A 14,185-nucleotide genomic window follows, 5' to 3' on the forward strand; every position below is an offset into this window, starting at 1 on the left:
TTAGGGGTCAGTGGAAGCACAGCTGGTCTGACCTCCGTGCAACCAGCTGCCGTAACAAAGGACCCCTGTCAGGGTTCTAGAAAGGTGGCCCGTCTACCCATCTCTTTTTTGCCTGTCCCATTTCTCTTCTGCCACTCCCCTCCCCCACTCCGACTCCATTGTATCCCTGTAGATCTGTCCCAGCTGTTAGGATCTTTTTCTGTTCCTTTCTTTTGGAGTGACCTCCCTTCCACTGAATTAACCCTGCTTACATCATCCTCATTCACTTTTATTATACAGAAAAGAGGGCCCAGGATATTCTTCAAAAATTCACTTTTTGTGCTCAGCAGAAGAAAGGAAGTTATACAGGTTTCAAAGGACATGATGATGAGTAAAGGATAGAGTTTTCATTTTTGGGTGAACTATCCCTTTAAGGCCAGGTTGTGACATAATGTTGGCATTGAAGCTTTTTGACCAGCTACCTTGAGGGTGGGCCTTGTGTCGGCCTGATGCCACCCAGTACCCATCCCCTGATCCCTATTGTTCCAGCCGTGACATGTTGCGCGTGCCTTGCAATTCACAGCAGTTGTGGTGGTGGCGGGGAGTCTGGGCCGTGGGCCTTTGTAGTCCTGCCATTGTTCCTGACACACGCTTCTGTTTGACAGACGCACGTGCTAACAAAGGCAGCACAGCAAACCTCTGCTAATTATTTGCTGGGGCCCACTGAAAGATGAGATACACTGGCCATCTGTGATTCAGGCTTTTAAGGCTTGTGTGCCCATTTTTTGCTGTTGATTGAGCTTAACTTGTATTTTGACCTGGAATATTCATTTAAATAGACCCAAAAGATTCTGGACTCTGTCTTTTCCCTTCCATTCCACAAGAACGAAATCACAAAGGAGGACTTTTTGACATCCCAATTGTTTCTCCTATACACCAATGATTTTAAAAAGATAGCGACTGGAGATTTCCCTGCTGAAGATAAAAAAAAAAAAAAAACAGCTTTAATGGTCCTAAGTTTGCTGGTTTTAGCTGGTTTAAGCTGGTATTTGCTGGTTTATGTTGCTCTCCCAGCCTAACCAGATTAAAAGTGTCCAAAACGCCCCCTATAACCAGCTAACAGACCAGCCTGACCAGCCTCAGAGACCAACTAAGACCAGGTAACCAACCAGTGCTGGTTTTATCTTTCTGCAGTGTTTGCTTAAATATCCTGCTTCTCAGATTTTGTCTCCTGAAAAGACCAGGAAATCTCACGTCTCAAAAATTTTTCAAACCAAATTTGCCAAGAGACCAAAGTCTGCCATCAAAAGTCAGACATTTCAGTATTATGAACTCAAACATTTATCATCAAATTCTTCCAAGACCAAATTATCTGAGCTATGCTATCCATGTTTATTTTATTGCTTTCTAATCTTACTGTAAGTATGTAATTTCCTCAACTGATTTTTAACTATCCAAAGGTATTTTTGGAGAAACACCTGAGACAAAATTGATACTTCAATAAAACATAACTGATAACTCCACAAAGTCTCTTGAGCTATGAAAGAGCAACCTCTTAACACTAACATTTTTTCTGGGATGTCCTGATAGCAGTTAACCACAAACCATTTGTGCTTTTATCAAACAGAGAAGATTTACAGGAAGCATCTCTGCCTGGGTTGAATGGGTTTTTGTCCGAGTCAGAGGGCCCCTTTTTTTTTTTCTCACAAGGCTTTGTTTCCTAACAACCAGACTAAACACTCATGGTAAGGTGCGCTTCCGTGGCTTAAATGACACAAGTCTTTCACCACTGGGCTGAAGAGTGGAGATAAATGTTGTCTCATTTTAGCATGGAAAGCTAACTAAATTCTGTCTGCTTCACTATTCCTCCATTTTAGTTTGAATCAATACATTGTATCTGCTTAGTGAAGGTCATCCAATACACTGGGCAAGGCCTGCAAATTAAAGCTAAGCCACTTAAAGCTAAGCCACTAAAACACAATCAATTCAGGCCACAAATAACGGCCGTCTTTTACCTCTTTTTATGGAGCGCTGAAGGACACAGCAGGTTTTTACTGGAATATATTTTATTTAGGTGGTTTATTTTGAGATAATGTATCGAAGCATTGCCTGATAGAATAATGGTTTCTGCTTGTAGGCTGTTGGGAGCCAACCACTGTATCATAAAAGGACAGTCCCCCCCCCAAAATAAAAATGTACTTTACTTACCCTCATGTTGTCCCAAACCCGTTTAAAAAGAGGCACTGATCACAATGAGAAATGCTGGTTTCAGATTTTTGTACGTATTTAGACAACTTGCTGCTTCATTAATTAAATTCAAATCAAATCCCTTTATTGTCACTCAACCATATACACAAGTGCAACAGTGGGTGAAAGTCTTTGGTGCGGTTCCAAGCAACATAGCAGTATAACAATTACAATAAACATCTGATTTACACATAACAGAATTTACACATCTTGTTACACAGCACAATATACAGTATACACCTAATAATATACAATATACAGTATACACAAAATAAGTGTGTAATCAGTAATCATGTAATCAGTGGAAATAAATATTAAGTGTTGTGTTGACATTCAGCTGTTGGTTGATAGTCAGTTGCCAGTGTGTTATTAATTGAAGTATAAAATGTGGGTCCAGTCTGAGGCTAATAAAGTGCGGTGCTAATATACGTATCGTGAGTGATCAAGAGATCAAAATTCTGATGGCTTGGGGAAGAAGCTGTCATGAAGTCGGCTGGTGCAGGTCCTGATGCTGCGATACCGCCTGCCTGATGGTAGCAGTGAGAGCAGCCCATGGCTCTGGTGGCTGGAGTCTCTGATGATCCTCTGAGCTTTTTTCACACACCGCCTTGTATAGATGTCCTGGAGGGAGCAAAGCTCACCTCCGATGATGTGTCTGGCAGTTCGCACCACCCTTTGCAGGGCTTTGTGGTTGAGGGCAGTGCTGTTGCCATACCAGGCGGTGATGCAGCCAGTCAGGATGCTCTCTGCAGTGCTGGTGTAGAACCATGTGAGGATGTGGTGGTTCATTCCAAACGTCCTCAGCCGTCTCAGGAAGAAGAGGCACTGATGAGCCTTCTTCACAACAGCCTCAGTGTGGACGGACCATGTGAATTCCTCAGTGATGTGGACACCGAGGGACTTGAAGTTGCTGACTCCCTCCACCGGTGCTCCATTGGTGATGGGGCTGTGTTCTCTGTCTTTTCTCCTGAAGTCCAGCACAAGCTCCTTTGTCTTACTGACATTGAGGGAGAGGTTGTGCTCCTGACACCAGCGTGTCAGAGTGTGCACCTCCTCTCTGTAGGCTGTTTCATCATTGTCAGTGATCAAACCTACCACCATCATATCATCAGCAAACTTAATGATGACATTGGAGCTGTGTGTTGCCACACAGTCATGTGTGTACAGGGAATACAGGAGTGGGCTGAAAACACAGTCCTACGGGGCTCCAGTGTTGAGGGTCAGTGATGAGGAGATGTTGCTGCCCATTCTAACCACCTGATGTCTGCTTGACAGGAAGTCCAGGATCCAGCTGCACAGTGAGCTGTTTAAGCCCAGAGCCTGGAGTTTCACATCAATCTTTGAGGGCACTATGGTGTTGAATGCTGAGCTGTAGTCTACAAACAGCATTCTCACATATGTATTCCTTTTTTCCAGGTGGGAGAGAGCAGTGTGTAGTGTAGATGCAATGGCATCATCAGTGGAGCGGTTGTTGCAGTATGTAAACTGCAGTGAGTCCAGTGAGGCAGGCAGCACAGAGCAGATGTAATCTCTGATTAGTCTCTCAAAGCATTTGCTGATGATGGGGGTTTGAGCAACAGGACGCCAGTCGTTTAAGCAAGTGATTTTTGACTACTTTGGTACAGGCAAAATTGTTCGATGTTTTAAAGCATGTGGGGACCACAGACAAGGAGAGGGAAAGGTTGAAAATGTCCGTAAAAACACCAGCCAGTTGGTTCGCGCACGCTCTGATGACGTGGCCTGGAATGCCATCTGGACCCGCGGCTTTACGGATATTCACCCGTCGGAAGGATCATGTTACATCCGCTACAGAAACGGAGAGTGAACAAACCTCTGTAGCTTCGGCCACGAGAGCTCTCTCCGCAAGGGCGGTGTTATTTCTCTCGAAACAAGCATAAATAGTATAAGCTCATCCGGGAGAGAGGCAGCGGTGTTCATGGCAGAGTTTTTATACCCTTTGAAGTCCGTAATGATATTAATTCCCTGCCACATGCTTCTAGAGTCGGTGGTGTTGAATCGCCCTTCAATCTTGTCCCTGTACTGGCGTTTGGCTGCTCTGATAGTTTTGCGGAGGGCATAACTGGCTTGTTTATGCTCCTCCGTGTTCCCGGAATTAAAAGTGAAGGTCCGTGCAGTAAGTGGTGCACGAACGTCGCTATTAATCCACAGTTTCTGGTTAGGGTTGATCTGTATTGTTTTGGTCTGCACTACATCATCTATGCACTTCCTGATGAAACACGTTACAGTATCAGCGTATACATCAGAGGCGGACCGGATCATCTCCCAGTCCGCGTGATCAAAACAGTCTTGTAGCATAGAATCTTATTGGTCCGACCAGCACTGGATCGTCCTGAGGGCGGGTGCTTCCTGTTTCAGTTTCTGCCTGTAAGCAGGCAGAAGCAGAATGGAAGAGTGGTCCGATTTGCTAACTGGTGGGCAGGGGAGGGATTTGTAGCCATCCCGGAAGGGAGAGTAGAAATGGTCCAAAACCCGGTCCCCTCATGTGTTGAAACTGATGTGTTGGTAGTATTACGGTGCTATTGACTTAAAGTTGGCTTTGTTAAAGTCCCCGGTCACAATGAACGTGGCCTCGGGGTGCGCGGTTTCCTGCTTGCTTATACTCTCATACAGTTCCTTGAATGCCCGTTCTGTGTCGGCTTGTGGGGGGATATACACAGCTGTGATATTGACCACTGTGAATTCCCTTGGTAGCCAGAATGGCCGACACAGAAGCATGAGAAATTCCAGATCATGAGAGCAGAAAGACTTGATAGAATGTACGTTCCTCTGATCACACCAGGATTTGTTGATCATAAACCATACACCACCACCTCTGCTTTTACCTGAGAAGTCTTTCACTCTGACCGTTCGGTGCACAGAGAACCCCATGGGTTCAAAGGCTGAGTCTGGAATCTCTGCAGACATCCAAGTTTCTATAAGGCAGATAATGCAGCAGTCCCTCGTCTCTCATTGGAAAGGGATCCGCGCTTTCAGCTTGCAGAGCTTGTTGTCTAGAGACTGAACATTTGCCAGTAGAATGCTGGGTAGCGGGGGTCGATTTGCGTGACGTCTTAGTCTGAGGAGAATGCCGGCTCTCCTTCCCCTTTTCCGGCTGCATTTCTGCAGCGGGTCGACATTGAGGTATTTAAAGTCCGGTTTTCGGTGTGCTATTGCAGAACCAATGTCCAAAAGTGTTTGTCTATCGTAGACAATAAGGCAGACAACATCCAAGACAAAAAACATAAGAATTGTAGACAAAACAAACAAAAAAATGCAATATTGGGTCAGAGCTCACAGCGCAGCAGCCATACTCTGCGTCATCTTGGAGTTCTATGGGATCAAGGATCTTGGTGCAATATTGTGAGAAAAAGAATAGCAATATTGGTATATGATTGTACAGCGCTAGTGAAAAATCTTTGTAGTGCAACAAAGAGCTGATCTTCACCACCATCTCATTGCCAGAAGACATACGGATTGCAGTTTGCAGTGTGGATTGGAACTGTGGTGGGCTTTAATCATAGGTTCATCAGGATTTTTCAATCCACTCGTGCTGTGATGTTTTCATTTCGCCCCATGGCCCCAGGCAGCTGTCCCCCTACATTACCATAACAAAGTTGTCCACTTCTGCTCCCTGTGTAGGATGCCACTAGTTGTCAAGGAGCAGCCATTTGGCATGTCCCAGCCCTGCTGTGGGCCATCTGTGGGCCTGTCCTCCTATTCCTGACTCACTCTTACCAGTGCGGCGGAAACCTCGAAAGAACATGCTTGAGTCATCGCACCAAGAAAGGCTACGTCTGCAGTGATTGTGCAAGTCTGATGATAATTATAGTTGGTATTCAAGAAAAGGATTAATACAAGTTACATTCTATTGGCAATCTTTTTTGTTTGCATGCACTGTCTGTGCTGGTTTAGCAACTGATTCACTAAAATAATTATCAGGCACTGGTGCAAATGCAGCCACAAAATGTTGCTGAATGCATCATGTATGCCGCAGTTCCAATCTTGCGTGATGGTTCTAAATGCTGAGCGGAGAATGAAGCAGACCACCGCAATCTGGAACACTTTGCCAGGACTGTACAGCATCATTCCAGTACTGTGATCCAGACACCTGAATCATCCCTTTAACATGCCGAAATTGCCTTGAATACATCATGCATATAGCCTATAGTGCTCTTCTCCATCGTTTGATTGGTATTTAATTAATTTCTGTTGCCAAGATCGATAGGAAGTGTAGACAAACATCTCTTTTGAATAAGATTAAATTACCGCCTGCTTTCCTCGAGCGGTAATAGCGTGATTTAAAATGAACCAAACAAATAGCTAAGTTCTGTGGATAAAGCATGATCTATAATGAGCCTAATTTACAAAGGAGACATGTTTATACAGAAAGGAATGACAATGACTTGAAGGAATTTTCCGGTTTCAATACAAGTTTAGCTCAATCAACAGCATTTGTGGCATAATGTTGATTACCACAAAAATTAATTTCGAGAAGTCTGGGTTACAGTGAGGCACTTAAAATGGAAGTGAATGGGGCCAATCTGTTAATGTTAAAATACTCACTATTTTAAACATGTAGCCACAATAAATAAATAATATGCATGTTAACATGGTTTTAGTGTGATAAAATCACTTACTAACCTTTTCTGTATAAAGTTGTGGCCAATTTTGCAACTTTGTTGCCATGACGATGTAATGTCACCAAACCCTAAAACCATATAATGACTGTAAAAATTACAATTTAATCAACTTTATAGCTCAAATAATAAATGTGTTTTAACTTAAGAATGAATGCAAGTACTTTTATAAAATTACAAACTTCACATTTCTTTGTAAGTGGCTCATTTTTGCTTTTTTTAAAGACATGGAGGGATGAGTCGAAAGTAATTTTTGTGGTAATCAACATTATGCCACAAATGCTGTAAATTGAGTTTGACTTGTACTGAACCCATAATATTCATTTAATTTGAATATTGCAGCCGCAGCGCTATTTCAGTGCTTATTGCACCTGTTTAGGCACAATTCTAGTGTAATAAAATTGCTTACTAACCTTGTCTGTGCAAAGTTATATCCATTCTTTCAACTCCTGTCATGACTATTTAAAGCCAGTAAATCTGATAACTTTCAAAAGATACCTGCAAGTATACTAGATAGGGAATTCAAGAGGTTCAACTAAAAAAAGACATTTTTGTGCAGAAGAATTGATATAACTGCTTTGACAAAAATACAAGCCTCACATTTCTGCTTTTAGAACCTCCGGCATGCCTTGCCCCATTGACTTTCATTGTAAGTATATTACTGTACTCACAATTTGTATCTTTTTGTACAAACTGAGGGACGAATCAAAACTGTTGCCTATGGGAATTGACTGAGTGTTACAGAAAATGTTGATTTGGTTTGAACTTGGAACCATCATTTAATGCACAAAAATAAAATGTGTTTATTTAACATATGAACTCTGGAGATAGTTGGAGTTCTTGTCATGCTGACCTTTGACAGTTACTGGCCTTTCTCTTCCTGTACCACTGTGGCATATATATATTCTGGCTTATGCATACTGTGAACTGTTCACCCTGAAGCATCTAATTAAATTTTTTTTCAGGCAAATGCAAACTTTGTGGGAGAAAGTTGGATTCAATAAAAGTGTTTTTCTTTTTATGAATATTAGCATTAGGTTTGTTCCTGACTTGTATGAACAGTTAAAAAGTATATGTTCACCATCATGTGCCAGGAGTAGAGTTCTGTGCTGACTAAAAAGCCTTAAATAGCCTAAGCTGGTTTGCTGGTTTTAGCTAGTCTCCTAGCCTAGTTAAATTGGTTTGTTGGCTGGTATTAGAGGGCTAAGGGGAAGAATTGAGTGTAACAGCTTGATTTTCGTGCTGCTCTTCTCTCACTGTCTCTTACCATCAGGCATTGGTACTAACCCCATACACCCCTTGTAGGAGTGGTTGCCATGGGAGCTGGTTGCCATGCAGCCAAAGGAGGTGGTGGTTGGGGTAGTGTTGATGTAGATCAACACTGGAGTGAGGTATGAATAACACAGGATTGTTAGCGTGACAGACCTCTGGATGATACTGTGATTACACTGTGGGTCTTTTGTCAAACACAACTGGGACCATAATCATGACCAGAGCGAAAATAAGAACAAGGGAGGAAAACAGGCAGCAACAGAGAGAGGAAGAAAGAAGATGTAATGATTAGGGCAGAGAGAAACAGCATTAGGGATAATGAGTTGTTTGAGGCAAAGATTAGTAATTGATGTATAAAGTCAAACTAGACAGAGAGAACAAACAACAAAAGTGACATCGCTATTACCAAGAAGAAAATTGTATTGCTTGGAGATTGCTCTTTATAGCTCTGGAGACTTACTGGAGTTCTCAGTTATGTTTCAATGTAGTATCAACTTTTTCTCAGATGTTTCTCCTAATATTTCTTTGAAAGGAATATTCTAAAGAGAGGAATAGAAATAGACACAATCAAGACAACTGATCATATACTGTACGATAGAGGTAGAGCGATATATCGGTTTTACAGATTAATCGGTGCGGATAGTCGTTTTTTAGAACTTGCTTTTTAGAATTGGTTATCGGCAAAAATCTATACATATAGTTGAAGAGTAGTTGAGTTTTTTTATTTTCCTCATTACTCATCAATAAACCTAATTTGGTGAAATATATATATATATAAAACTATATATACAAAAACTAGACAAAACTTTTCATCTGATAAATATAAAGGCTATTAAAGGCTTCTTACATGTAGAGCATTGTGATGCAGCCAAGTCTCTTTCATTTAAAAATATGAATCCCCATTGTATTTCAGGCTTGTTTATTGGTAAAAGTTCTGCATTATGCACCAAATCTTAATTTTTCTGGTTTATATTGGATTTTGGTTGCACTGTAAACTGCTTTTGGGATTTTATTCATTTTGGAGCCTCAATGTCTTTGCCCTCCAAGTCTTTAAAAAAATACAAATTGGTGTATTAATTGGTTATCTGCCTTTCCCCCCCACCTTAGTGATCAGTATTGGCAAAATCCACTATCAGTCGACCTTTACTCTAAGAGTACAAAGCTATAGAATAATAGGATAGCAAAGCTGAAATAATTTAGTCTTTGAGAAATATTCGAGTTAATAGTGAAATATTTGGTTACAGATTTTATCTCTTTAAAAATCTGAGCAAAGTTTGAGACTGGTTAGATCTCCTCTGAAACATTAAAGAAGATTATGGGTCTTTTTCTTAGGAGTAACATCTGAGCATGAGATGGACACAAAAGTGTCTGTCAAGAATGGTTGCTGAGATGAGACGTAGGATCTATTTGCAGGCTTTAATAAAATCGATGACAGTGAAACAACAAACGGGAACTCAAAACAACAACAAACAAGAACTGACAAAGGAATGCAAAAACTAAAGGGTATTTATACAAACAAAAGCTAATGAGGGAGTGGAAAACAGGTGAGAACAATGAGGAACAGATGGCGGTGATGAGGGCAGTGCATGATGGGAAACGTAGTCTGGGGGAAACACTTCAAAATAAGAGTCCTAGGAAACACGAGGGAGACAGACTGTGACAGTGTCCATTTGCTCTCCATTTAATTTTAATGCTATCCAGGAAAAATAATTAAAATATTAAAGAGATCTCATTTAAGAGATGAAACTGTAAAACTTTGGAATGTTGCATCTTTAAATTCACCCACTTTAAAGCACTGCCACTACAGCCATACACATTCACATAGATGTCTTTAGCCGTTGTGTCATGTGTTGCGCCATTTTTGGATCATCCGGTCTGTAATACATTTCCAGATCTTTGCTCTGCGTTCAGCTGTTTTCAAAAGCAAGAATATCCCTTACAAACAATCTACAGTTCTGGCAAATTAGCCACAAACTACCACTCATTATTTTCACATGCAAATGAGCTTGTGATTCGCCGCAGATGTTTGCCAGAAGTTTGCAGCTCTTCACCGGTAGTGTGAACATGCAACAAACCTTTGGCAACAATGTGCAATTTGCTGCAAGTTTGCCACGAAGTTCATTTGCATGTGAAAATGATCAGTGGCGAATTTTGCGGCAAGTTTATGGCAAATTTGCCATGAACTCTCGATTTTTGTATGTTAACGATTTTTGCATGTCTCGATTTTGTTTTATGTTAACACCTCCCCTAAAAAACACACCCGACTGGGCTGAGGTAAACCCAAAACCAGCCTAATTACACAGATTAAACTAGTTGCTCATGTAATGTACTGACAAGTCAATTTCGAAAATTTGTAGTTTTGCACATCCCTAATTTCTACTGGTCCTAGTACCCCTCAGCTCACTGAAGGCTCAAGGCTGTGTGATATCAGTTCTTGAGCATCAGATAGGCAGCTTGATCTGCCTTTAGGCACTGAAAACAGGCAGGCAGGGCCAGTGTGTTCACATGAGCCTGGGGCTCCCCTCCATGCCAACTGGACTGAATGCAGGGCAGCAAAGGAAATTTGCGGCCTGGCCCTCTGTTGGCATTACTGGATGTAATGCTGTGGATATGGCTCATGACATGGAAAACATTAACAGGAGGTTTTATTAGATAGTCTAACAAGATGGCTCCATACACACACAAGCACTGCTACACTCAGCATGGTTTTAGAATGCTAAAGAATTGGGCTGGGTATCACCAACTCTGACACAATACGATATACAATATCACAATACATGCGTCGTGATTCGATCATCAGGAAATACATTGCACCGGAAGAAGTCACTGCTTATAAGCAGTCTTTATACTGTAGATAGTGGCTTTTTTGCCACATTTGAAGCAGCATATGCTGTACAGTATTCCACAAAAATTTTACGCAGACATTTTAAAGGTGCTTTCAATCATTTTTTGTATTTGTTGCGCTGGCCGATATGTCAGTTTCATGTTAGCTTAACTTGGGTATTGAACCCAGAACATTTAATTGAACTGTATTTTTTATGACAACACACAAATAATTAAAAACAACCAATTCAACATTGTGAGATCACAATATATCAATTAATAATTGTATCAGCTTCAGCACAGCCCTAGTAAATAAGTTCTCTAGTGAAATTACAAATGAAATGTGTACAACTAAAGAAAGTTTAACGCAAAATTCACAATCATGATTGGTTAATATGCATAGTTCCTGTTGTGGTACATACGAAACTCCACTGAAAGATGAGCCTGTGTTGTGTATCCTCAGACGACTCAGTAAATATACGCAGGCCTTTTTCTTATTGCCACTCAGTGCAGGTAGAGGGCAATGTGTCACTGAATCATTGTGGCTCTGGGTCACTCTCTAGTCCCATACAGTCGAATCACATAAATCTGACCCCACTTTCCAAACATTGACCGACTCTGATTAAATTGAGAGGCAACAGGACAGAACAGACAGCTAAGGCCTGTTTATTAGTTGGAAGTACCTTGGAAAACAATGTAAACGCCATTTTACATGAATTTCAGTACTATGGTATAGGCCTATATCAAGTTACTATGACATTAGCATCTGAGACCATCACCACAGTACCACTAAGTGTAGCAATGCTTTTATAAGGTTGTGGGTTCGATTCAAATGGAATTCAAGGACTAGTAAAAATGTATTTCCCAAATGCACCATAAGTTGCTTCAGATAAAAGATAAAATGCATACATTTATATGTAGTAATAAATATGTATAGGGGAGCAAAATGTACTCAAGATGTAAGTTCTTGTGTTTATCACCATTGTGTTGTTGTGTTGTTGACCAAGACCATTGGGAGTACCCGTAAGTGTACTGTAAGGTGCTTTGAATAAGCAACTATGTGCTAAATGACTAATAAATAAAATGCAACATTTATAATTCATAACATTCAGAGAATTTTCAAGGGTCTAAATAATTTTGCAAGACTTTTTATGTATGCAGTGCTTCTGTCAAGTTCAAGACCCCTTCTGTTTATTGACTTTGTAAAATAGCAATACAGAATGCAGGACATGGTTAGTTGGTTAAATGTTTGTGCGAGTATATTGATCCAGCTCTGCTGGTGGACTCTTATTTGGGTCATGAGAATTTAGGACAAGTTCAATCAACAGAGCATGATCAATTCAGCACCAGAGGGAAGTTCCACCAGTCAGCCCGGCCAAAAGACTCCCCTATTCCATACTAGAAAAAGCTACAGTAGCATGATTTGAAAGATAAGTGATGTTATTATGCAGTCAGCATAATACAGCTGCATTTAACAAAGTTGCAGTTGAATTAAGGAACAGGAGTTATGCTGCCTTCAAGTCCTTTGGTGAAATTTTTAATTGCGAGCGCTGAGCAATGTCATATTACAAGATGTTGTGTGTCATTTTTATGTGCAGTTTAGGGCTGGGCAATATGGCTACAAAAATTATATTTCTATGTTTGTTTAGCCTATTGACGAGCTACAATATACAATATACAATATATCTCTAAAATTATGTATTTGCTCTGTAATGGCTCAAAATTGTTTTTGTTTTTTTTAATCAGAGGGACCATCATTTCATCCAAACAGCCACTGTAGATAGTAGATTCAGTGTTTTAAAGGCATTAAATAAAGATCTATTTATAAATAATGAACACATGCTTCCCACAGTATTCCACTAAATGAGGGAAGAATTAGATTTAAAGGGAGGGAGAATGAGATTTAATCATTTTCTTTGATATGCACGTTTATATTCATATTTATATTGTATATACAATAAAACTAATTAGCTTAATAAAAAGCATTATTTACCTTCATATATTTTTATCCAAAAATATTTTTTTGTGAAGCAGCAAGGTGTGTAAACCGACTTCACTTATTTTTTGGAACCCAGTTAAATATTGCATAATACTAAATTCTTAATGTGGGACCAATTCATGGTTATTATTATGATATAAAACTGAATTATCATTATTATTTTGAGGATTAGATTTGTTTTCTATACAAGTCATTTTTTTCCATCCATTTCTGAGCTTTTATTTTGACACTGAAAGTGCAGTGTGTATTTGACAGTTTACAATGTTCCACTTCTGGTGAAATGCTGTCATCTCCTCCTTTTCTGTTATATTGTGCCACGTTTGTAGGTTTGTATAATCACTTGTAGCGGGTATGTTTGGAATTTTGCGAATTTGTACCTCTTTTGTTTCTCAGTGCCGGTGAACTATGGAGATGGAATTGTTGCATATTAACATACAATTGGAAAGAGTTTCACAAAAATGAAATGAATTCACAAATAAAAAGAATGAGATTTATAAATATATGTTAGGAGTTTCACAAAAATAAAGTGAATTCACAAATAAAAAAATTCTTTACAAATATATTTTTTAACTCACAAACACAACTCTCTCCAGCATTCATTTGTGAATCGAACGCATTTATTTGTGGATTGCTTCCTGTGCATTTGCGGATCGCTACACGCATTTGTCGATTTTGAAACAAATCTAGCATCAAGATGTGCACACAAATCTACAAATAGGTGGACCCACCCATCGTCTACTCAAGCCAATCAGATAACGGCCACTTTACTTGGACCAATCATGGCACGTTCTATCTTCATCCAATCACGCTTCGTTTTACTATCAGGGTGGGACCAGTGTCCAAAGTCACAGTGCTAATGCAGATCTTGTACACTGTAATATAGGGTATTAATTTATGGTTTGTGCTCCTAAGATCATCTAATATATTCCTGTTTTATAAAGACACTATCTGTACTATTGATCTTTTGTAGTGTCTAGTAGTGTGTGTTTAGATCTGCCATGTAACATTAAGAGTAAAGGTTTTGACGACATATAACAGTCAAGAAACGTATAAAGCTAATGTTCAGGACACTCTACAAATGGGCAATTTTCAGCTGTCAACATTTAACAAGATGCTACACATATTATAACCAAGAGAAAATGATACAAACCTTAAGTGACAGTATTCCTCTGATGACATCCATTTCTTTAAAAGTTGCGGCCTTGGAGCTTATCTGTATGTGCTTGAT

The 14,185-nt window shown here is 40.0% G+C and overlaps 1 protein-coding gene across 2 annotated transcripts in view; it reads left to right on the top strand.

Annotated features, from left to right (window-relative positions):
* The window catches only part of LOC127429551 (numb-like protein), a 69,799-nt gene that overhangs the window by 19,853 nt on the left and 35,761 nt on the right, over positions 1 to 14,185 (top strand). The gene's annotated exons all lie outside the window — the stretch shown is intronic.

The sequence above is a fragment of the Myxocyprinus asiaticus genome, chromosome 39 (assembly GCF_019703515.2).
Source record: "Myxocyprinus asiaticus isolate MX2 ecotype Aquarium Trade chromosome 39, UBuf_Myxa_2, whole genome shotgun sequence".
Taxonomy (NCBI): Eukaryota; Metazoa; Chordata; class Actinopteri; order Cypriniformes; family Catostomidae; genus Myxocyprinus; species Myxocyprinus asiaticus.